The sequence below is a fragment of the Biomphalaria glabrata genome, chromosome 12 (genome assembly GCF_947242115.1).
Source record: "Biomphalaria glabrata chromosome 12, xgBioGlab47.1, whole genome shotgun sequence".
Taxonomy (NCBI): domain Eukaryota; kingdom Metazoa; phylum Mollusca; class Gastropoda; family Planorbidae; genus Biomphalaria; species Biomphalaria glabrata.
In genome coordinates, this window is record NC_074722.1 from 21849293 (window position 1) to 21875177 (window position 25885).

The 25885-nt window shown below is 35.4% G+C and overlaps 1 protein-coding gene across 2 annotated transcripts in view; it reads right to left on the reverse strand.

Annotated features, from left to right (window-relative positions):
- Window positions 1-12739, reverse strand: part of LOC106071808 (protein yippee-like 1) — a 65222-nt gene extending 52483 nt beyond the window's left edge. Inside the window, exon 1 of one of the 2 annotated variants that reach the window (XM_056005183.1) lies at window positions 12722-12739. The gene's annotated coding sequence lies outside the window, so the exon portion shown is untranslated. Of the gene's footprint in view, window positions 1-12222; window positions 12406-12721 lie in introns of those variants that run through there. The other variant, XM_056005182.1, reaches the window with a different exon arrangement.
- Between the last annotated feature and the right edge of the window lie 13146 nt (window positions 12740-25885).

Genomic DNA, 25885 nt, shown 5'->3' on the forward strand with positions numbered 1-25885 from the left:
TGTGACCAAATAGCTAGTAATTCTTTTCCCAAACAAGTGTCAAATTTATAGGAAAATCGCAAGAATTATGTTTGAGAACCGTGCCCACCCCAGGTCCATGAATTTGCTAGCTGAATAGTGGAATTGTTTTAAAAAAATTGCAAGACCATCTATACATCTGGAACAGTTCAGAAAAAAGCCTAATTAATATCTTTATCTCGACTAAAATGTTCCGTGGTATCAAATGTGAAGGAACAACAAGAAAATGAAAGTTCAGGGGAAAATGATTTCTCGGTCCTATAGTTGAACAAAGTAAACAGCAGCTCCTGCTAAATGGTGCACAGAAAATAAAATGATAAAAACAGATCTCATACACAACAAACAGAATAATAGTTCAACGTAATGCAGTTGTAATTGGTGATTGTACAAAATATTAATCGACGCCCAATGCTACAAAATAATGTACATTAAAGTGTGTTTTCTATGAAAATGTTTCAATTTATTGTGACAGTGAGCATGTGTGAAACTATATTAACAATAGTCAGCTAAGGGTTCAGGGAGGTTTAAATAATGTTAATTAAAAGAAACTTAAAGACACAGGACACTTTTGTTGTTTATCTTGACAGTATGTTTAGAACCCAAATTTACTTAATTAATGCTCATCAAAGATAGTAAGTATTTGTGTTTTATATACTAGAAACGACATGCATTTTCCTGCGTTTTGAGTTTCAGAAAGTCATTCTCAAAGTACCCTAAAGTACTACAAGTTTTTGGAGTTAATGGAAAGACATTTGACACACCTCCCTTGCCTCCATACTCAGGGAGTCACGTCCTTGTTGTTACGCCCCACCCCCTTTTCCGAAAGATTGGGAAACGCTGCAATAAATGTAATAACTATTAAGTGAATCCCTGTATATTCTGAGGCTGGAAAGTGCAATGTATCCAAAGCAATGTAACTTTGTTTTTTCCATTTCTATAGCTCGGCGTTCCAGAGTGTTTCCTCTATTACATACACAATTAGTATCATACAAATACGCATTATAAACGTTGGTAGGTAAAGATGTGTTCCTATTATATTGTACAAACGTATGCCACTTATTCAGTATGAAGATTCAATGTTTGGACATCCCTTCTTCCATTGAATTCTTTGCATTTTACAATTTCTCTTATTAGCTTGCAAACTCTTCATGGGTTAAAAGGATTGGGGGGGGGGGTAGTTTCAGACCTTGCAAGGCAGATGATGTAAAGGTCATCTGTTTCTGTGGCCTATGGTTAAAAGATTTTCCTAGTAATTTGACAGTTTATGCATATCTTTGGGAAAAGGAAATACCAGCTAATTTAGAAAAGTCTACAATATTGTCTTTTTATGTCTATAAGTCTGGATAACCCAAGCTAAAACCTTCTATATTCTATATCATATCTCTACTAACTAGATCCAGTATTCTTTTCAACACTACTGTACTGTCTTTTAATGTTTCCATATCTGGATTTATATCACAAAACGAGATGTTTTCCTTCTAGATTTATACATGGGCATAACCACAATTTTTTTTTTTTGGGGGGGGGGGGGGGGGGAATAGGGCCTGGTTAAAAATGTTTCCTCTTTTTTTTTCTATCATCTATTAGTTATTAAAGTAGTCGCTCTCACTTGTTACTTGTTTGTTTTCATTTTCAAATTATTTTTTTTAAACAAGCGGCAGGGAAAAGCCAATAATCATATTTGCTAAATTAGCGTGCAAAGTATACAATGATAAATAGATCTGGCTTTTAAGTTTCAAATTGATAAGAGGCCCATCACCATATGTGATCTGAAGCAACGATCATTCTATCATTAATAGAAACACATCAGTATAAGTAAACTGACGAAATGAAGTCTATTATCATTCAATGATTAGAGAAACACAAGTGAATTGAAGAAAGTAGGTCTATTGTTATTGATAATTTTATTAGAGTCACATAAGTGAATTGAAGAAAGTAGATACTTCTAACAAAGGTGACTATATTAAAAAGATTACAGCATCTGACACGCTAATAAACAAAGGAGAGCTCGCTTGGGTGAAGGTCTATTCTTTATACACAATGCAAGATTGCATAGACAAACACCACAACACGTCTCACTGGAATACTCTTAGACCCAAACAAGTCTTGCGCTTAACAATCGCGATGTACTTAACCCCTCCCACGCTATTTCTAACCCCGCAACCCATCATTAAAAAAAACAAACTTGGGTGGTTGCAATAAACGTGTATTTATCCCCCACAATTGATCTTGGACACAATTTAACTTAAGGAAATACAACGGCAGCAGAAAATTAAGCAAGAATGCTGGGCCTACTTTACAATAGTTTAACAATATTTGTAGTCAAATGTCAAACTTGATTAAAACAAATAGACTGTGCTCACTAGCGGATCCAGAAATTTGGGGGGGGGGGGAGGATTTTTTTTTCCAAACCCTAACCTTAACGTCTAGTAAACCCTAACCCTAAACGCGCGTACAACAAATATATACAGAAACGCATTCTCCTGCTACATCTACAACTCATTATTCATCCTATTCAAAAAGGACTTTTAAAAATGTTTTTCTGGAAAAATAGTCTAATATGAATGTAACCAATTTATTCATTGAAAAGATAAGATACCCCACATATTTAGATTGAGGCTTTGAGGATCGCCCCCTCAAAAAAAAATTCGAAAAATAATTTTAAAAAGCCATATTGAGGCCTTTGTCTTGAGCGCTATGGGGCCTGGGTGAGCGCCGGAAGCTCCATCAATGGTGTGCGGGGCGAAGCCCCAACGCCAACAGCGTTTTCTTGCATTCTTCACTGCAAAAACGCATTCTCCTGACATAAACAGCTCATTAATCTTCCTATTCAAAAAGGACCTTTTGAATAATGTTTTACCTTTCTACATTGCAAATACAACACCACATATTTAGATTAAGGCTTTGAGGATCGCCGCCGCTGCCGAAAAAAAAAAACTTCGAAAAATTGAAAAACATCAATATGTACCTTATATTATATAAATATTCAACAAATTATTATTTCTCCATAAAAATAGTACCGCCCCACCCAATTCAGAGGGCTAGAGTGGGGAGGACAGTAGAAGCAATCGCCCCCCCCCCACTTCACCGAATCGGCTAAGACACCAGAAGTGTAGCGATATAATATAAAAATTATATATTAATTCAACTAATTTTGTTCATAAACAATGATTTCTAAATAAAAGTAGGACCGCCCCACCCACACACACAAAGGGTTTAGGTGGGAAGGGCAGTAGATGTATTCCCCCCCCCCCCATGGGCTAACACGGGAACGACATAATATTAAGATCGGTTAAAACACCAATAACAAGTTTTAATTATATTTAATTATATAGCTATTTAATAGATACTGTTAACAAGCTATAACTTCTACATATAATTTCCACCGCCCCCTCGAAAGTTTATGGTGGGGCGGGGGCGGGATTGATGTTATTGCCACCTCCCCATCCTACCAAATCGGCCAACATACTAGAGGAGAGGGGCGAAATAATCTAAAAAATAGGTTGAAATTTAAATAATTAGTATATATTATTAACATAACTAATAAATTCGTATACAAAGTGTGTGATTTCTTTACTAAAATTCGTCCGCCCCCCCAACACTCCATGGATCCGCCACTGCTTTGTGCTAAAGGAATAAAATGTACACGAGCCAAAACAAACATTGAGCAGTTCAATAGATTAGAACAGTCCAAACAATAAAATATTGAGCAGTTCAATAGATTATAACTTAATTCAAACAATGAAACAAACATTGAGCAGTTCAAACAATGAAACAAACATTGAGCAGTTCAATAGATTAGAACTTAGTCCAAACAATGAAACAAATATTGAGCAGTTCAATAGATTAGAACTTAGTCCAAACAATGAAACAAACATTGAGCAGTTCAATAGATTAGAACTTAGTCCAAACAATGAAACAAACATTGAGCAGTTCAATAGATTAGAACTTAGTTCAAACAATGAAACAAATATTGAGCAGTTCAAACAATGAAACAAACATTGAGCAGTTCAAACAATGAAACAAACATTGAGCAGTTCAATAAATTAGAACTTAGTTCAAACAATGAAACAAACATTGAGCAGTTCAAACAATGAAACAAACATTGAGCAGTTCAATAGATTAGAACTTAGTCCAAACAATGAAACAAACATTGAGCCGTTCAATAGATTAGAACTTAGTCCAAACAATGAAACAAACATTGAGCAGTTCAATAGACTAGAACTTAGTCCAAACAATGAAACAAACATTGAGCAGTTCAATAGATTAGAACAGTCCAAACAATGAAACAAACATTGAGCAGTTCAATAGATTAGAACTTAGTCCAAACAATGAAACAAACATTGAGCAGTTCAATAGATTAGAACTTAGTCCAAACAATGAAACAAACATTGAGCAGTTCAATAGATTAAAAACTTAGTCCAAACAATGAAACAAACATTGAGCAGTTCAATAGATTAGAACTTAGTCCAAACAATGAAACAAACATTGATCAGTTCAATAGATTAGAACTTAGTCCAAACAATGAAACAAACATTGAGCAGTTCAATAGATTAGAACTTAGTCCAAACAATGAAACAAACATTGAGCAGTTCAATAGATTAGAACTTAGTTCACACAATGAAACAAACATTGAGCAGTTCAATAGATTAGAACTTAGTTCAAAGAATGAAACAAACATTGAGCAGTTCAATAGATTAGAACTTAGTTCACACAATGAAACAAACATTGAGCAGTTCAATAGATTAGAACTTAGTTCACACAATGAAACAAACATTGAGCAGTTCAATAGATTAGAACTTTGTCCAAACAATGAAACAAACATTGAGCAGTTCAAACAATGAAACAAACATTGAGCAGTTCAATAGATTAGAACTTAGTTCAAACAATGAAACAAACATTGAGCAGTTCAATAGATTAGAACTTAGTTCAAACAATGAAACAAACATTGAGCAGTTCAATAGATTAGAACTTAGTTCAAACAATGAAACAAATATTGAGCAGTTCAATAGATTAGAACTTTGTCCAAACAATGAAACAAATATTGAGCAGTTCAATAGATTAGAACTTAGTTCAAACAATGAAACAAACATTGAGCAGTTCAATAGATTAGAACTTAGTTCAAACAATGAAACAAACATTGAGCAGTTCAATAGATTAGAACAGTCCAAACAATGAACACAAGATGGCGAATGACTTCTTTAAAAAAAAAAACATGTTCCACATAAACAAGGGCCCATAGATCTCATGCAGTGAGTGTATGGAGGGTGGGGGGTTACGTTATTTTGTCCTAAATTTTTTTTTTATAAAGAACAATTTTACTTACTACTTAAAAGTTACTTTAATAATGAATACTTATAATTGAGTAGCCTACACTGTCTTGGTACAGTCGTAACTAGACGGTCTCATTGTTAAAGTTTACAGACTTAAGGTCAAACCTGTTTATCTTCTGGTGTCAGGTCGTAAACCGGCAATCATCAAATCTCGAACACCGATAATGGCATGAATCTGTCGCAATTGTCATGGTCAAGGACAGTAAATAAGACGCTACCCTGGGCCAGATTTCATCTAGATTTCTTGCCGGCCAAAAGTAGATGTGTATAAATGGAGCTTATAAGCAGGTCACAATCGCAATATTAATTAAAGGCTGTGATTAAAATTACATAACCAATAGCAGAACAGCTGAACCAAGAGCTTATTTAAAATTTGTAAAACAATCATAATAATAAGCATATACATAATAGAGCAATGTTCCCTCATGGCTACGAGAATCATTGTATTGGATGTCAAGGACAACCAAGATATAGACGACCTTTTGAAGTGCATCTGTTTCTGTGACTTTCATTAACGTTTGACCACAACACACAGCGCCTTATTGCCACAGTCCAGCACTGCGCGCGTTCCACAAATAGACATGACGTAACTGTTTATGTGCTCGCTAGCATTCAACTAACTAGGTCAAGCTTTGTTCGTTACCATATTTAATACAAATGTGAAATATTTCCACCTAAAAATATTCGTTTAAAGTAATAAAAGAAAACAACAGCACCAGTATTTCTATTATTGTCAGGAATCGTGTACATCAAATATGCAATGTTGAAACAATCGATAACATATTCATATTATTCAGCATATTGATAATCTCAGAATTCGTAGAAATTGTAGAAAAAATACAATTTAGCAAAAATTAAGAAATTAATTAAGCAATACGTTATTTGTATCATCGGGAGAAATAAACCTGTAACAAACAGTAAAACAAACATCTCGACCTTTTTACCAAAATTTTTTTTAATAAAATTCAAAATAATTCTATATATCTTTAATAACCTTGAAAGCTATATAGACATATAATAAGGCATAGCTTTACGTGGAAAAAAATAATATTACTGGAAAAATTCAAGCTCTTAATACTAGTGATAAATCAGGTTAATTGAGCAGGCCTACAGTTGAACGGAAGTGAGGTAATAGGCTCCAACTGAAACTAATGGTAGAGAAAAATCAATAGCGAAGCCAGGAAGAGACCTCGCAGAAAAGGAAAGCAAAATACACTGTCATACTGTCAAGGGAAGACAAGTCTTGCAGTACAATGGCATGCAGAAGCGAATTCTAAACTATATTAAGGTTTCCAGACGTCCGGCAACAGGAGGACTTCTAATTTAGGATCATGTCCTCGATAGGCATGGGCCTAAATTGTTAAAATGTCAGACTTCCCCCATTTGTTTACAAACTGTATGTCATATTACTAAGCAATCCCTCATTTCTCATTCCTACTTCCTTATATTACCAAGCAATCCTTGATGTCTCTTTTGTTTACTCAACGTTATATTTCTAATAAATCCCACATCTTTGTTCCATTTACAACATAACAACTCAGTCAAGCAAAGAAAAAAAATGTTAGCTTTTACTGACAAATCAAAGTTATTGAACAGAAAGAGATGTTTCTTTGAGCTCCACAAAATCTAGTTGTTTTTTTTTCCTTCCTTGGCCTAATGATAAAGCTGAAAGTGCAATTTCACTCATCAAAAAAAAAAAGGGTTTCAACAATACAGACGAATGAAGAACATTTGTAACTAGTTGGAGAAGTACTCTTTGGTTGAACTAATACTCAGAAATATCTTTATATCTGCATGGAAGTGGGGAACAGCTGATAAAAAAAAAATCTCTAATTTTTTTAGCACAGCAGCAAAAAAAAAGTTGACAGCACAGACAGCAAAAAAAAAAGCACAGCAACAAAGAAAAGTTGACAGCACAGCAACAAAAAAAAAGTTGACAGCACAGCAACAAAAAAAAAGTTGACAGCACAGCAACAAAAAAAAAGTTGACAGCACAGCAACAAAGAAAAGTTGACAGCACAGACAACAACAAAAAAGTTGACAGCACAGACAACAAAAAAAAAAGCACAGCAACAAAGAAAAGTTGACAGCACAGCAGCAAAAAAAAAGTTGACAGCACAGACAACAAAAAAAAGTTGACAGCACAGCAACAAAAAAAAAAAGTTGACAGCACAGCAACAAAAAAAAAGTTGACAGCACAGCAACAAAGAAAAGTTGACAGCACAGCAACAAAAAAAAAGTTGACAGCACAGCAACAAAGAAAAGTTGACAGCAGAAAAAAAAGTTGACAGCATAGCAGAAAAAAAAAAGGTGGCTAGATAAAGACAAAAGATTACTTTTGATGACCTTTGATGGACTAAAAGGTTCCTTGGAATAAAAATGCAAGGAAGATTTTTCAGTTTAGTTTGTCATCTCTTTTGTTATATTTTGTACTCCTCTGAGGGATGAAGGTGTCTGGTAATCATAAACTTTATACTTCCAGTAGATCTGGATCAATATCAAATGTATTTAAAAGATTATTTTAAAAATTGTAAATCTGTATTTTCTAAATGGATATGGCAAAATATGTAGGTCACAGCTCGGACCACATAGCCTCAGGAAATAATGCCTTCCTCATTTCAGGCTCAAAGACAAGCCTTATTATTATAATTATTAAAAAAAAAAAAAAAATAAAATAAAATCTTATTTTTAACTTTGCAAACACACAACATATTTGTTTTGTTTGACATGTTTCCAATGCTCCTTCAGAATTGAAGATTATTGCATCCAGGGCCTGTCCTACATTTGCTTGCCCTATGCGAAATGGATTGCACCGGGCCAGGTCTGGGTAGGGATAAGGATAATAAGTGAAAATTAAGTTTTCGTATTAGAAAATAAACTTGTCTTTTGCATTTTATTCATACTTTACTAAGTACAAAATTACTGTCAAATTATCTTTACAAGCTATCTACAGTAGATAGTAGTTTTCCAACAAAAAGCCAATAAACATACAGATCTGCTTTTTAGATTTACTATCAACTAGCCAGTGACTATTAAAGTAAATTAAGTATTTGAACTTCTTGTTTTGGTTAAAATTAGGGCTATTATTACAATTTTATTAAATTAAAGCTGACATTGCCGTTTTTTTTTTTCAGCGCGAGTAGGATTGGCGTTTTCCAAATTGAATGACACCCCAAAATGATAATTTTTTTTTTAAGGAGATTTGCATGAGTTTTCAGGACATTTGCATGACTTTTTTGTATACTTTGCAATTTCAGGAGAATTCCAGGAACACTTTAATAATATTGTTTAAAATGGTTTAATTAAATAATTTACACCTAGATTTCTCGCTGGGCCTATGAAAGTGCAGGGGCCACTGCGCCCGCATAGGTTGCAGTGGCCTAAGACCGGCCCTGATAACGTCCTAGTCTACAGGACGATGGGGTATGGAAGTAGTCAGGGTTCAAACTCAGGATGATTGGGAAAACAGCCCAGAGCGCATATTACACAACCAGCCAGCCAGCCATAATTTGCAGATTTTATATATGTCCTGATGAAAATCTATGTTATCATTAAATTGTTTGCTTTTGTTATTGGGTGGAAACCCAAAGTTCACTTCTTCTTCTAAATCAAGTTAGAAATGAATTCTAAATTTCTTATCTGTTGTTATTTTCACAAATTGTTTTATTAATCCATGAATATGTGCCAACTTCTTGCTCTTTTGAGAAAGGGTGTGTGTGATTGTCTTTGCTTAAAAAGAAATGAGACCAACATTTAAGGAATAAGTTAACTATTTCAATTTTTTTTAAATTTAAGTATTATTAATTTACCAAAATGTAAAATATTGTACAGTTTCATTTTTATATTACTTAACTCTTTGACTCCAGAATTATTTATTTTTCCACATTTAAATGGAATTAATACTTTCACCTTTTTGGAGTACGAAAAAAGCTTCAATTAAACTTTAATGTTTGTTATTACAGAATTATATACTTCGTATTGAATTAATAGAAAATATGTGTCATTTTTATATACCATAAATTAATGCTTATAAAACAAGTATTTTAATATTAATTTATAGAAATTAAAAATAAAAACTAATGGATATAACACTTTTAAAACACATAAAAGGGGAATCTTAAACTAATTATCCATGTTACTACTATAAGAAAAATGATAGATGACCAACTGTGGACAAACCAACTGCTCTAGCTGGAGGAACAATATCATGATCATACTTTAAAATATTTTTTTTTTATATTTATAAATTTATTCATATTTTCACAAAACTTTATAAATAAATAAATATTAAACAGCTCTTCAAAATAGAAACTAACAGCTGAGTAAAAGTGGCACTGGATAGATCCACATGGAGAGCAAACATAAAGGAAGCTTTCCAGATTGCAGATGCTATACACAATAGTACTAGAAAGAAGGGTGAAAAAAAATGGCACCTGGTGATTAAAGATGTCCAACCTGTGACCGCAGCTGTGTATCAAGGATTGGCCTCTTTAGTCACAAAAGAAGTTGCAAAGGGAAAGGATATTGTCATTCTATTTTTAGTTTTGTTTAGAGAGGGAGGGGGCAATAAGAGAGTCATAGAGATATTAAACTTTTAATGGTAACACTCCTTTAAATGCAGAAAGTATTGGTATTCCCATTTGACAACTAGTGCTGTAAGCATACTCCTGGTGTCTACAGCACACTATCTACCCTAATAAAAAAAAAAGCACAAGTAAAATTATGTCAAATAAAGGGAGGCACAGGTTGATACTGAAGTGTAAAGGCAAATAAGAAACATGTAGTTTATCTATATTTGGCTTGATCACCCTAAGAGTATTTTTGTATTAATCAAGACATCGTGTAGCCGAGCCTGTTTCGATCAGCAGAAGTTAAGTCAACAAAATGACTGTACAATATTTAGAATCAATGTTTTGTTCAGATTTTTTGTGAGTGGATCTTGTTAAAACTTGGACTGCACAAATAGTGTCAAACAACCATCCTACTGGATCCAACTGTGTTACTCTCCCCATATTCTTTCTTCATGGCTGGATGGGGAGGAGCAGTTGTACAGAAATGCTAAATTAGGTACCCCCATCCACACACACTTTCTATTTTATGTTTACTTCTGAATAGTATGTATACCTAGAATATCCTGAGATCTCTTCTATAATACCAAAAACAGGTCGAAAAATTAAACAATTGTATCTAAATGTTTTTCCTTTGCACACACACAAATATATATGTGTGTGTAAATGAGTTAATGAAACAAAAGTAGACACTCAACCCTAACCATCTTGGGAGTCTATGAGGCAAGCAAAATTTCCTTTATTTCAACAAAAATTGCATATTCTGAGGTGTCTATTGTGCAATATCCTGTTTCACCTTCACCTATCCCTTAGTCTGTTGAACCCTTGGGCCAACACACAATATCCGTTGACAGTCTTTCTCCATTCCTCTGTCTTTTGCCTTGGATAGAATTTCTTTCAATGACAGGCCTGTCCATCCTTTTATGTTTTCTTCCCATCGCTTTTCCTGGTACTGTTCCTTGAAGGAAGGTCTTCAAGAGCCCTGAGAACTTTGTGATACTTTGCTTTTTAACAGTAGTTAGCAGGTCATCATGGGGTCTTATTGCTGTTTTAATCCTGTTTCTAATTCTTCATTTTCTTCTCTTCATTTTTAATGTAATGCCTAGGATCTTCAAGATCTCAGCCAGCTTCCAAGATTCACAAGCATATAAGAATGTGCATCAGTCTGATTTTAGCATCGAGGGCTATGCCTTTGTCTTTCTAGATTGTTTTAAGTTTTGCAAGTGCTGGTTTGGACTGTGCAATTCTGGCCAGAAGTTCAGGTTAGGGTTCCTTCATCTAAGACAATATCCTGCTACTCTTGTTTTAAAACATTGCAGGTCAAATCTGCCATTCAATGAACTTTATTAATGCCCCCACCCCTTTTGCGCTATGCCCATGGATCTAGACCTAGACTATTCTAGATACACATATACATATTGTCATATTATCATCTATCAATAAATTAGTATCATCATAAAAATTAAAATTCATATTTTGAGAACTAGATCTAGATTAGAATTTAGAATAATTTAGATCTATATAGTATATACTATATATAGTATAGATCTTTTATTCTAGATATAGTAAATTAACTAGTATTACTCTAGAAATCTAGATCAATCTAGTTTTTTTTCCTAAATTTATCTTATCTTATATAATACAGACGTTACTTCAAAAAAGAAGATGATTACGTCCTACGCGTCATGCATATTAACCAATGACTTAAATTCTGCCAAGTCACTGGTTTTCCTGGCTAGCTCAGGCAACCCATTCCATGCTCTAATAGCACTAGGGAAGAAGGAGTATTTGTACAAATTTGTCCTAGCATTAATGTGCCTTTATCTTTGTGTCTTTCAGAGTATTTACTGATCTAGAGTAAGAGTTACAATAGTTATAGTTACATAGATTTTTATTAATATAGAAGTATAGAAGATCTAGATTATATAGATTATAGATTCTAGATCTAGATTCTTACAAGTAACTAAGTCTAACTAAGTACTCTAGTCTGGTATTAACTTAAGTTTTAAGTATAAGTATAGTAAAATACAACAAAGACTTGAAATTTGAAAGACTAGATCTAGATATAAATAATAAGTTATTCACAGTAACTTGAGTAAGTGAAGTCGAAGTCACATAATCAAATGATAATCATAAACGTAAACACTTATTATTATTTGACTTATTATTATAGATATATAATCTATATAATATATAGTATTAATTATATATTAATATTCATTATATTGAAGTTAAATGTCTTAAATTGACAAAATTACTTAATTAGATCTTGATCTAATTAGTTATAGCCTATATATACTCACTGAGGATAAAGTAGATCTAGATTAGCATAGATCTATGCAATACAATAAGTTGGTAGGCCTACAAGAAACCACTTTTGAATCTCGATCTGTGCACATATTCTAACACAAAGACGTTTGTCTATCTCGTTTTCACTGTGTCTGTTTACCTTTTTACAGGCTCAGACGGAAGTAGGCTGACGACATGTCACGTGACTTATCTCCCATTGGGTCGCGAAGCAACATAAACACATAGCACGTGGTACTCTTTGTTTTGGAAAGGATTTGGATTGACCTATTTTAACTCCGAATCAGCTGTAGCGTGTATACACTTTGGATGATAGTGGCAAATAGGCTTCTACTTTTGTTTGTCTACACGACTATTCTAATTATTAGCCAGACTGTTAGGGATAGACTTTTAAGGTCTTTCAAAATATCTTATTAGAAAACAATTTTTTTTAAATATTAAAAATATAAAATTTCATTTATAGGCTTACATTAATACTTAATATACTTCCCTGACCTGTTTACTTAATTAGAATGCTCTCTCTCTCTCTCTCTAACGCTCTCTTTCCGTGAAGCTCCCTCTCCCTAGACACAGTTCCGATCTGTTCAACAAAGAAGACACACAAAAAAAAAAGCTTGATGCGAATGACACATATTATTGATTGCTGCTGAAAAAAGCTCGAAGATCTTTGTGTTGATGGCTTTGTGACGTTCTGGTGGGATGTATTATCCAATTAGAAGCAACAGAATACAAATGTCGCCTACAAAATGATAGTAGGCCTATAAATGAACATCTAACAATTTATTTTCTTTGATGTACAAAATAAAAACAAACTTTATAAGATGTAACCATTACTGAACAAAAAATGTTATCAATGGATCCACGACAATGGTTCCCTATTTAGCCTACTGGTTGAAAAACAATTTGTTCCAATCAAATGGTTCACTGACAAATGGGTCACCGACAACTGGTTCAACAGCACTTAGGTGACCAAAAATGGCTAACTCTTCTTTGGTTCTCAGATAAATACTGTACATTATAGAGTAATAACATAGTTAATATCCTGCTTGCCCGTTTAATCTGATCTTGTACAACTAAATACAGACAATAGAATGTTTTGGATACTCCCAGTTTTATTGTCTATGGTCTTATTGATTTTCTTTTGCCGAGGGGATATATAGTTGGTTTCCTTCGCCTGTAAAATAGACTTGGTTGAGTCCGGCGCTGCTATTTAGTGTTTGTAAAATGTTTGTTTGTTGAAGTTGAAGGACGAAGGGGAATGAGAGCGGGCAGGGTTTGATAAATCCAAACGACAGTCCAGCGCGCAAACCGCACGACCTGGCAGCCATCCGTAGTGACCGGTGAATACTTGTTCTCCCCCCCCCCTCTTGTTTTTTCGTGGGGTGACTATCCGCAGAAATAAGAGAGTGATCTTTCCTTTACTTTTTCTTCTCGTCCAAACTCTTGAGCGACGAAGAGAATTATAAATATAGATTTAAAAAAAAAAAACGGGAACGACCTGATTTTGGTGCTTAAACTTGCACAAGCCAACACTCTAACATTGTGCTAGAGAAATGTTTATGTCAATAGAAGGGTTTATAGTTATCTATTCTTAAATACACACTTTAAAGTGTCGACCTTTAACGGGGCTAATTCAGCTTATACCACCACATCAGTCAAGTACAATTTCTTTCCCTTGTTAGATACGCCAATCAAAATAGTTAATTACTAATAGTTAATTAACTAATTCCTTTCTTTTTTTTTTTTTTTAATTTGATTCCTGTGTTCAGGGCCGATCTTAGGCCACTGCAACCTATGCGGACGAAGTGAGCCCCGCACTTTCATAGGCCCCGCGCGAATTCTGCGTGTAAATTATTAAATTAAACCATTTTCGCTTATTATTAAAGGGTTCCTGAAATTCTAAAATATTATCTACTAAAAAGTCATGAATATCTCCTGAAATTATTAAAATCTTCTGAAAACTGATGCTAGTCTCCTTAAAAATAGACATTTCAGGGTGTCATTAAAAATGGTCAACGCCAAATCTACTCGTGATTAAAAAAAAAGGCATTGTCAGCTTTCATTTAATAAAAATATAATAATAAGGCGAATTTTAACCAAAATAAGAAGTTTAAATACTTATTTACTTTTATAAAATCCCTGGCATACAAACATAGATCTAAATCTATCTCGACCTCTTAAAAAAGACAAGCGATATTTTGCTAGTCAATAGTAAATCTAATAGTTACATGTTTATCTGCTTTTTTGTTCGATGGCTCGTAAAGTTAATTTGACATTTATTTTGTACTTAGTAAAGTATGAATAAAATGCAAAGACGAATTTTTTTTTTTATATTACAAAATCTTATTTTTTCCCCTATTATCCTTATCACAACCCAGAATCTGCGCAATCTATTTTGCATTGGGCCCAGCAATCTGTAAGACCGAACCTGTTGATACACATTAATATATGTTAAGCTTTGTGTTTTGAAAAAAAAAATTATTTTACTTTTTTTTTTTTTTTTTTTTTAGCTTTATAAACGATGAAAGTAAAGTTGATGTTGGTGTCAATTTGATGTTATTATCAAAGTTGATGTTCATAAATACTTTTTTTTGTTTGTTGTGAAAGTTGAACATTGTTCTTGCTATATTACGGCCATTAGTTTTCTTGATGTGCATTATTTTTATTGCCTACACAACTCTTTTAAAAGTCAAGATCTTTGTTTGAAATGCTCATCGTGTTCCTTTTCCTTGCCGACACAACTAGTAACAGAGTTCGTCTCATAAATATCACCGCTACAAAAGTCAACTTTCGGGATGTCTGTGATACTATGACAACCACACCTACTCACAACATCTTCATCGGATGAAGTAGTCTTATTAAGAGTCATGGTTATTACCTTCATATTTTTCATCTATTTCTTTTCAGGTCTCTCAATATCCTATATTTCGAAACTGCCGCTCTACAACGCTAAGTTTTCAGTTCAGTCTTCATCTCATTCATTTTAACTCATCGCCTTGAATCGAGACCAATCGTTATAAATGGCCTGACACTGATCTTCGACGTCGCAACCTGTGGGCAGTTGAGTTGGACCAATAGCTCGTTGCCACGTCAAACTATGTTCTAATTTCAAACTCAAATAGCTCTTGGTCTTGGCCTTCTTAGTCAATGATTTCCAAAGTGGACCTATTCAAGCAGATCGCGCATTGCGTAGTAGAAGTCATTAGCCTACTCAATCGAGTGTAATCACACAGATGGCTACTTGTAGGCCCTTTAGGAAGAATGCTAAATTGTAAATGTGTTGATAAATGCAGAATGACTTAGTTTGGTTTCTATTACAAAATACGGGATTGGGGCTCACTGTGTCATATTCATGAACCCGGACCCACAGAAACTTTGCTACACTATACAGTATCCGGGCTTTTTTTTTTTTTAAAGGTAGATAATTGCAAACTGTTTTATAAAGTTCTACATGTTTCGGAAGTTCCTACAGAGTTGAAGATAATCTACTTCCCAGTGGCGTAGCATGTGTTGTCAGGTAAAAAGTAATAATTTTGCACAATTTCAGCTTGATCCGAGATAGAGTGTCGGAGAAATAACGTGTACAGGCATTTTACCAGACAAACAGACAGAATGAATTGATATAAGCTTTGTAAATATATAGGGTCTACAAGAGATGATCGAGAGCCTTGATATTCGGGCACTCAAAATTGACCTCCTGATAAATTTGAACAAGACCGGCCAAAGTTATGCGTATAATTAATTTATAGGTCAACGGGTTACCCATCAACATTGAGCGGAAACAGTTTGGGCGAATAGAAGAGTTCCACTTATTTAAGCAGGGTTACTTTTAGCGATAGAATTCTTACTGTCACGTAATAAAACGTGTCAATGTTATCTTCAAATTAAGTAGCGACACTAGCTATAAATAATTCAGTGGAAATAATAATTTAATCAAATTAGACATTTACGGTTATCGAGAATGTTTCAGAAGGAATACTTGTAATTGTAAATCTAGACGGTCCATATGTTTTAAGTTTGATATTGAATTTATTTATTATCTGAAATTAATTTGCTATTGTGTATTCTTACTGGTTTTTTTTTTTTGGTTTTTTTTTTTTCCAATCGTACATGAGACTCGTCGCCACCCAATGCCATTGTCGCACTATAACTACCATGATGTAGCTTGCAGGATTTTAACAATCATGGCCAATTAGGGAAAAAATTGAATATCTTGGTGCATGGGGTAGCCAGGATTTATATATATAAATATATATGTGTGTGTGTGTGTTTTCGTAATTAATGTTTATTACATTACGCCCTTCATTCATTCTTTTGTTCAAAAACTAAATCTGCTACTCAATATATTTTATTAATGGAGCCCAGCGACTGGTAGAAATTTTTAACCCTTCATGGCTCCGCTATGGCAAGTGATGGTTTAACATTAAAATGTCACCAAAAATAAACTAAATTAACGCAAAAAAAGTCACAAAATTACCTACCCCTTTCGGGGGAGGGGAATTTATTTCGGTGGTGTGGATTTGAACACCCCCCCCCCTTTTCGCTGCGCCCATTGCTCGGTGACAAAGATAAAATATATATTAGAAGGCAAAATAACGTGGACACTGTCCGTTTTGCCGGCATCGCTTGTCACTGGACGTTACTAGATCTACTTCTTCGCCATGACCATTGGCATCCCTTTCTGTACCTAATTCAACCCTCTATGTGTTTTTGTTTGACTGCAGCTCTTTAGTCTTAATACAGAAAGAAATTCAAATCGGCCTTCACGTATCTTCAGTTTATTCTTATGTTCCAAAGTCACGACACGGTGGTAACCTCTTTAGACCTCACCGGCCCAGTCAAGCTTAATATTCTGAACTTCTGAGTATCGATGTTAGACAATATGTCAAATCAATCTTAACGGTCAAGTTACTCAAGAAGAAAGATTTTTTTTTATGAAAGTGGAACTTAAGAATATTTCTTTCAGGGGAAATCTATGACACTGGACTGTTGCTTATATACGTACGAGGATTAAATAATCTCTTCAAAGCATGTCCAATATAGGAAGGTGAATGAGCTCACCTTTGAAGTTATGCTCTAGTGTAACTGCGCGATGGTCAAACGTGAGTGTAGACCTAAATAACGAAGAGAGGGGGCGGGGGAGTAGAGTAAGGAGCTGGGTGTTCGGGTGACAGTTTTTTAATAAAATGTTTATATGCATAATGTATTGTGGTCAGTAGAATAAGAAAAAAAAAGAATCACATAAAAAACTCGCCGATTCGGAGGTCCGGGGTTTGAATCCTCCTTTGGAACTATCTCTGCTTCGCCATATTTTCTACACCCTTTTCCGCCAATAACTTTGAACCTTAATGCTGGTATAATATATTAAATGTCATATTTACTCATAATTTGTTTTGTTTCAGCAGTAAAACCTTCAAACTCTGGTTTAGTTGACATCCCCAACCCTGTAGATCAATTAAACAATAACATTTAACATTATCAAATAGACTATGGTCGTTAGTTTGGTTCTATTCGTACACGATAACTGTTTCACCCGAAAACTCTTTACCCGACCAATGGTTCAACCGAATAATGGTTCACACGACAAATGGCTCATTGACAATTGCTTCACAGACCATTGGTTCACTCGATATTGTTAATATTAGCATTTACTTACATAAAATCAAAGGTAGGTAATTCAAAAGAAAGTAATAAAGTACAGTAACTTATTAGTTCTTTCCCCTTACTAGCTATTTTTGTATTTGTAAATGTTTGAGCCGCTGGTGTTATTAAAAAATATTCATTTCATAAAAAGTAATTCATTATATATAAACTGAACTATTTAAATTTGCATGCAGCAGTTATTTCAGTCTACCAGCCCTATAATAAATTGGCTAATTGTACCGGTGGAATCGGGGAAGATCTGGACGATAATCTTACTTTATCTTATATAATACAGACGTTACTTCAAAAAAGAAGATGATTACGTCCTACTTCTACCAAGTCATTGGTTATCCTTGCTTGCTCAGGCAACCCATTCCACGCTCTAATAGCACTAGGGAAGAAGGAGTATTTGTATTATTCTCCACCCCATCCCACACCCAAAATATAAAAAAAAATCTAGCATGACTACTTTTGTGAGTAGATTTCTCAATTTGTATGAAACATATGTTCTGCTTCCCAGATATAAGATTAACTAGGCAAATAAATAATACTTAATTCGAGTATAACCCTAACCCTAACCCTAAACAAGAAATACATTAATAAACAAAAAGCATTTTTTAAAAAGTAAACACCTCCGTTATACAACGTAAAATAAAAACAAAACAAATAAGATTACAAATAGAGTTTGTGCTGTTGGATAAACTCCGAGTGCGCATACGTAATTAATCTTTATTACATTCCGACCCTTCATTCGTTTTTTTGTACCAAACATTATTTCCGGTATTTAAAACAAAAAAAAAAAAAAACATTTCATTATCCTGCTACCCTTCTATTAAAAAATTGTAGGTCAAAAACAAAATTTGCTATTCACTGCACTTGATTAATAGAGCCAACAACTGGTAGTAATTGGTAACAAGAGATTCGCTTTAGTTTTTATTTGATCGAAAAGGGGATTTGTAACGTCAAAACCATTTGTTGGAGGGGGAAGTTTAATTTAAAGCCATCTGGAAGGGGTTTTAAAACTACCCCCCCCCCTCGGCCACGCTCATATAATTTGGTGATTGTAGTTAATTGCTATAGTTTAATATTGAAGATGGGTTTTAAAACCTCAAAACTCTCTGTAGGAGGATTTTAATTTTAAAGCTATCTGGAGTTTTTTGAACAAGTCCCTCCCCCACCATACCTTGGGCTACGCTTATATCAAAACCTACAGGTGACTGTTGTTTGCATTCATTGGCCTCCTGCAGTCGTGAAATGACTGTGGTTCATCTCGAACACTTTTTCATATGGCTGTGGAGCCCTATTTTGAAGAGATACTCCCGGCCACATATATTGCATGTCAAGGTGGCTTTCGCTTTGGTGGTTTAGGAGCTGGTCATTTTCCGTTTGGCACGCTTTTCTTCAAGAATCGAGGCCCATGTATTCTCACTGTCTGTAGCTTTCTAGGTCACCGTCTCTCTCCAACTAGTGCACTCTAAGGCTATGTCTTCCCAATGGTCAGAATCAATGTTTACTGATTTAAAATCCCTTTTTATCACATCAACGTAACAGACGCAAGTTGCCCGTACAGAATAATTTTCGGGATGCGATTGTCCTCCACCCATCGAACATGTCCGAGCCAGCGCAGGCAGCGTTGCATGAGGAACGTAAAGATGCTGGGAAGGCCAGTTTTCGCGAGGAACTCAGTATTACATACTCCTTCTTTCCATGTTATTCTTAAGATCCTTCGAAGGCAGCGCTAGTGGAATGAGTTTAGTTTCCGCTCTTTCTTTGTGTAGGTTGTCCACGACTTACTGCAGTACAGTAGCGTGCTAAGAACGCATGCATTGTAGACCTCCATTTTGGTTGATGTGGTGAGCTTCTGGTTTTCCAAAACTCTTGGTCGGAGTCTAGCTAAGGTTGATGCCTTCCCTATGAGTTTTTTTGATCACCTCTTCTAGTGACAGGTCACCTTGGATAGTAAATCCAAGGTAGCAGAATTCATTTACGATATCAAGCTTGTTATCATTAATGAGGATGGATGGTGGTGCTGTAGCAGGTGGTCCCATAACATTAGTTTTCTTTGTGATAATGGTTAGGCCATACTCTTTGCAAGCCTTAGAAAAGCAGGACATTAGTGACTGAAGTTCCTCTTGTGAGTGTGCCACTACTGCTGCGTCATCCGTGAAGAGCATATCTCTTATGAGGGTGGTTCTGGTTTTAGTTTTGTCCCTCAGTCTAGCAATATTTAGAAGTTTGCCATCGAATCTTGAATGAAGATATATGCCTTCGGTGGATTTGTCAAACGCGTGATGGATTAGCATTGAAAAGAGGAGGGTTGGGGCCAGACCACATCCTTGTTTGACTCCGCTGTTTATACTGAATCTTTCGGAGCAGGCACCGTTGAACTGTACTGTACCCATCATATTTTGATGGAAAGAGACAATAATATTTAGCAGCTTGGGGGACAGCCTATTAACTGTACGATTTTAAAGAGACCTTCTCTGCTGACTAGATCAAAGGCCTTTGTCAGGTCGATGAATGCGATGTACAAAGGCATTCTTTGCTCTCTGCACTTTTCCTGAAGTTGACGGATGGAGAAAACCATGATAATTATGGATTTCCCTGAGCGAAAGCCGCACTGTGATTTTGGATTGACTCGATCAGCAAGTTTTTGTAGCCTGGGAAGTATCACCCGAGCAAAGACTTTGCCTACAATGCTTAGGAGAGAGATTCCCCTATAGTTGTTGCAGTCGCTTCTGTCACATTCAGGCGCTTTGCCGGAAGCCAGGCTGTCTATGGCTTTGTTGAGTTCTACTAGGGTGGGTACTTTGTCTAGTTCATTCATTGTGGGTAGTTGGTTGATAGCGTTAAGGGCTGAGGCAGAGACTGAGCTTGTTGTGGTGTAGAGTAATGTATCATGAGATTTCAATACTTTCAGGAGATTGCCAGACTGTTAGTATATTTTGCAATTTGTTATAAGTTACTATGGTTTAATTTAAGATTCTACACCTAGAATAAGCGCGGAACTTATGAAAGTTTGGGGTCCACTGCGGTCGCGTAGGTTGCAGTGGCCTAAGGCCGGCCCTAATGATATCCAGCTCGCGGTCAACGAATTCTCATTACGCTGCCGCCTCTGTAAAACGGAAGTTATTTTCCAGAAGTCACCCAATAAAATCTACTCAGCCCCAAAGATCAACGCGAATAGGCATCCCTTAACGTGGTAGACAACTTCACATATCTGGGAACCATAATATCAAATGACGCATTGCTTTAAAGGGAGGTTGATATGTGATCAGGGTTAGTCGTGCTTTTGGACGCCTCCACGCGAGAGTATGGCGAAATAAATAGCTCCGCCTGCCTACAACAATCAGTATCTACCAAACAGTGGTTCTCTCAACGCCTCTTTGTGGATCTGAGATATGGGTACTTTATAGAAAGCAACTAAGAATTCTTGAACGAAAAGTCCGACCATCACGGTGGACTATTTTACTTTGTTACAAGTTGCACGTTTACCCTATAACGTAGAGATTTTGTATAACTTGGTGCTTTGTACTAAAGCCATAACGAATATACTAATTGCAATATTGAATTTTGAACGTAACCAGTTTAGAAGATACACTGCACAAACTTTCTTCCAAGTCAATAATAGCCCAATAGTTTTACGCAAAAGATGCAATGTAAAACAACATGACGTGGATCTGTGGTTTTTCTACACTGTTGAGGGGACTTCAGAGACTTTCTATTCTAATTGCCATGTACAATTACAACTTTAAAAAAAAGCCCTCAGGAGGAGGGGGTTTAAACTCAAAACCCACATTGGCTTGGCTAAGTCCGTAGAATTTTTAGTGTGTAATTTGTTTTTTTTTAATTGAAGAGGTATATTTAGCATCAAACCCCGCTGAAGGGGTTGGGGTTAAACTCAAGCATTTTGTGCGTGCAATTTCCTTTTTTTTAATATTCAAGATGTATTTTTTGGCTTGAAACCCCGCTGAAGGGGGTTTTAAACTCAAAACCCTTTTGGTTGCGCTCATAGAATTTTGAGTAACTTGCTTTTTTATATTGAAGAGGTTTTTTTTGGCTTCAAACCCCACTGAAATGGGGTTTAAACTCAAAAGTCCCTATAGCTACGCACATAGAATTTTGAGTGTGTAATTTGCTTTTTTTTTATATTGAAGAGGTGGTTTTTAGCTGCAAACCCCGCTGGAGGGGGTTTTTAAACACAAGCCCCTCTTGGCTACGCTCAAAGAATTTGGTGACTGATGAATGGATAGTCATATATTGAAGAGGGGGTTTTATCGTTAATTTCGGAGGGGGTTTTAAAATCATAACCTTCCTTAGCTATGCTCTTGGAATTTGGGGATTGTGGTTTGCATTTTTGTTTGTTTTGTTTTATAGAAGAGGGGGATTTAATTGCAAAACCCCATTATAGGGGTTTTAAACTCAAATCCCCCTTGGCTGCGCTGGAGCAAGTGATGTTTTAGTATTAAAATATCATCTAAAATAAACAAAATCAAAGCAAAATCAGTCACTAAACTCAGACCCCTTCCTGCGGAATGGGGATTTCATTTGGGGGGGGGGGGTTGAACCCCCACCCGGCTACGCCCATGCATGAATGTATGAAACTCTTGAACCAATAATGCCTTACATTTGGAAATTCCCAAAAGCGATAGTCCTTGTCCTTTCAAGAAGTTCATAATCCTTTCAAAATCGATGTTGGATCTGGACCTAGTTCTAGTTCTCTAGACACATTTAAATTTATTTAATTTTTTACATGAAAAATGACAAATGTCAAACTAGGGTTTTCGATATACATAAACTGTTAAATTTAAAGACAATCGTTGGAGCCGTTTTTGAGATCAGCGTCCAGGTTCCACCCACCGTCATTGAAATTCTGACTTCAATAGAGGTATTGTAAACAAGAAATTACACACAAATTACGTATTTTGAAAGCATTTTCTTTCTGTTTCCTTAAGTCTACTTATTTTATAGTGTACTTCCTTTTCCTCTTCCTTTTCAATATGGTCTAAATAAAAAAAAAAGACTATTCTTATAGCATTAAAAAGAGATTTTTTTGGTGATTAAACTAGCCATAAATGCTATAGATAGTTTTAAAAGCTGAAAAATCTGTTGTGAAGGGTCTATCAATCGGAGGGTAAATGGTTGTTTTTGTGATAAAAAAGGCCGAAAATTGTGAAAGCGGGTATTTGTGTGTGTCATTGGGGTTGAGGCTGAAAAGCAACATAGGGTATATTAAATATTGAGAAGCCGAAGAAAAGTCAGAGATTTTACCTTGGACTACCTTTTTTTTTTGTAGGTGGTAGAGCGGAGAGAGGGGGGTTGAGTGGATAAGTAAAAGTGATACTAGAATTCATGGACCGTGTGTATGATGGGGTGCCGTTATAAATTGGGATCTTTTCACATCTAATCAAAGTCTATGATGGAGAAATTTTAATGATTAAAAAAACAAAACAAAAATGGGGATTCCGAGAGAGTGAAAGAAAGAGAGAGGAACGTTAAATTTCATTGTAACAGATACACTATTTCATGGGCTAAAACGTGTGTCAGAGAGACAGTTAAAATGTGGCCCGTTTATTGAAAATAAAAAAAAAGTAAAGGAGGTATGTTGTTTCCGTATAAAAAATATATAATCTGTGAATAAATTAATGAAAGAAACTGTAACTTCTTCAAAGGATGTAAAAAGTACACCTTTATAAGTCCAAAAGTTGTCAATGCATCTTTTGTCAACCACTAGGAAATTAATGGTGAAATTGGATTTGTTTTTTGACAATAAGCTGCTCAATATTTGTATTCTGTAGGCACAAGTAGAGAATTCTTTAGCCATTAGTCAATACATGTATGTTTCTGTCAAACTTTACTTCGACTGATTCAGACTAATTTAAGTAATAAGAAAGGGGCGGTGGGATACAAGCATAACTGTACAATGTATCTGAGATAGCCATCATTTAATTCTATCAAGGTGTTACACCGCTGGTTCAGTACAGCAATTACAATTATAAATACACACACACACACACACACACAATGAGACGTCAAGCCGAAGTACCTGTGTTAACACACGTCAGTACTACTTCGTGAGCGTCTTGTGTACTCAGGTGATCAGGAGCAATTGTTGAAACAATCTTGAACATTCCTGAAAGATGCGTTCGATTGGGGTCCTCTTGACAGTAGGATTGGTCCTCATTTGACGCACTTAGAACTATTACAAGCTCCTAGATATAAAATGATATTAAGCATTACAGTTCCTGTCATGTGTAAAGTGAACCTTTTGTACATGGAACTTATAAGTTATATTTATAGAGCATGATACAAGTCCATTTGGAGCTGAAAGAAAAGTAAAAATACTAAATGCATAAACATAATATAGTGTAGTGTACAGAAAAGTGTAAATAAACAGCTTGCAGTATACAAACTATAGTATAACACTCTTTCAAATGTTTATTAATTAGTGAAAACACTGGAATATTGGTTCATTAGTTAAGATTTGGAATTATTCAGCTCTCACTGGTTGCTTCGAAAACGTTAGCCAAACAGCATTGTTCATTTGTGTGACTTGTATACACGTTCAAGTGTCTTCCTCTACGAGGAGTAACGCAGTGTTGCTAAGGGAACCTATCGCTTTCATATACAAATGTTCAACAACTAATTGGTCGAAGAAAATGTACCGCCCTCTTTATTTAACACCGTATCTATTTCAGGCCTTTTCAATGTACAACCTGTACCGGGTTTGCTCCCTTTTTTAATTCAGAGATTGAATGCTACATAATAAAATTTCAATCTCAAAAGTAAACTAGATCAATAAGATACTAATAATTGGGGGGGGGGGCGGGGCAGTCCGGCTATGGATTTAAAAACAACAACAAAGTTACAAGACAGTTTTTCAGAATCGGCCCCCAAAGTGGTCCACTAAGGCAGGTAAAAAAGCCGGTTTCAATATTTTCAGGATGACTATTAGAGATTATGTACAATTTCCATCCATCAAAAAAGAAGAGAAGTGGTCATGTCTAAAGAGATATTATTATATAGTTTTGGCCGACTGACCATATTATGAAACAGGGTACGAAAGTATATAAATGTTGTTATTATTATTATTTATTATAGCACAGTGCAGGACAGGCCACTGTCCTGTTGGCTCATATTTCTCGCGGCTATGGCCAAATTTCGATTCACGGTGCCCTCGCTGCGGGGAAGAAGAGGAAACCGTGCCTCATATTCTATTTGACTGCCCCAGACTTGCTGATCTCCGTCTCGACAGGTCTGGGAAACCCAAAATTCTCGACCTGTATGGCGACATTCATGCACTACGCAAGACAGCAGGGTTTCTGTCCAGGGCTTTTGCAAGAGAGGATTTGAGCCTCTCAAGCCCTCACTCTAATGGAGTTTGATGATGATGATGATGATTATTATTATTATACATTGTTACTATTCATATGTGTTCAATGAACTAATTGTTTGGCCTAACTGATTATTGAATAATCATCTAATTGATGGTTTTGTTTAGGGCCTCAATGAAGAATCCTTTTCCTTTGGGCAAGAAGCTTCGTCTTATAAAGTATGCACTCCACTTGTATTGTGCACAACACAGCTCGTCAATGTTCTTTTATTCGACTTATACACATACTATACGCATTCTTATCTTTAAAAAAATCAATAAAAAATTCTTTGAAATTTTATTGGCTTGTATAAAAGAAAACACTTATATACAAATATTTCTACGAAGTTTATATTAACTCTGTCTGTTAGACCCTCTCTTCAAGAACACACTGTTCAAACCTCACAAGTCGCATTCTCTAACTTTGACCCTCTCGTCCAACCCATTTCTAATACCTAAGAAACTAGTTGTTCCCCACTTTTTCACGAACTCTTATTTCTGTGTATGTGAGAAACTGTTTCTTTTAGCATGTAGTGAATAAACTAGAAGTCATGTCGGACTAGCCGCGAGACGTGTTCCTTTGTCGTGTGATCTTTTCAGCGTGAAGGTGTGTGTGTGTGTGAGTTACTTATTTGCCTGGGGAC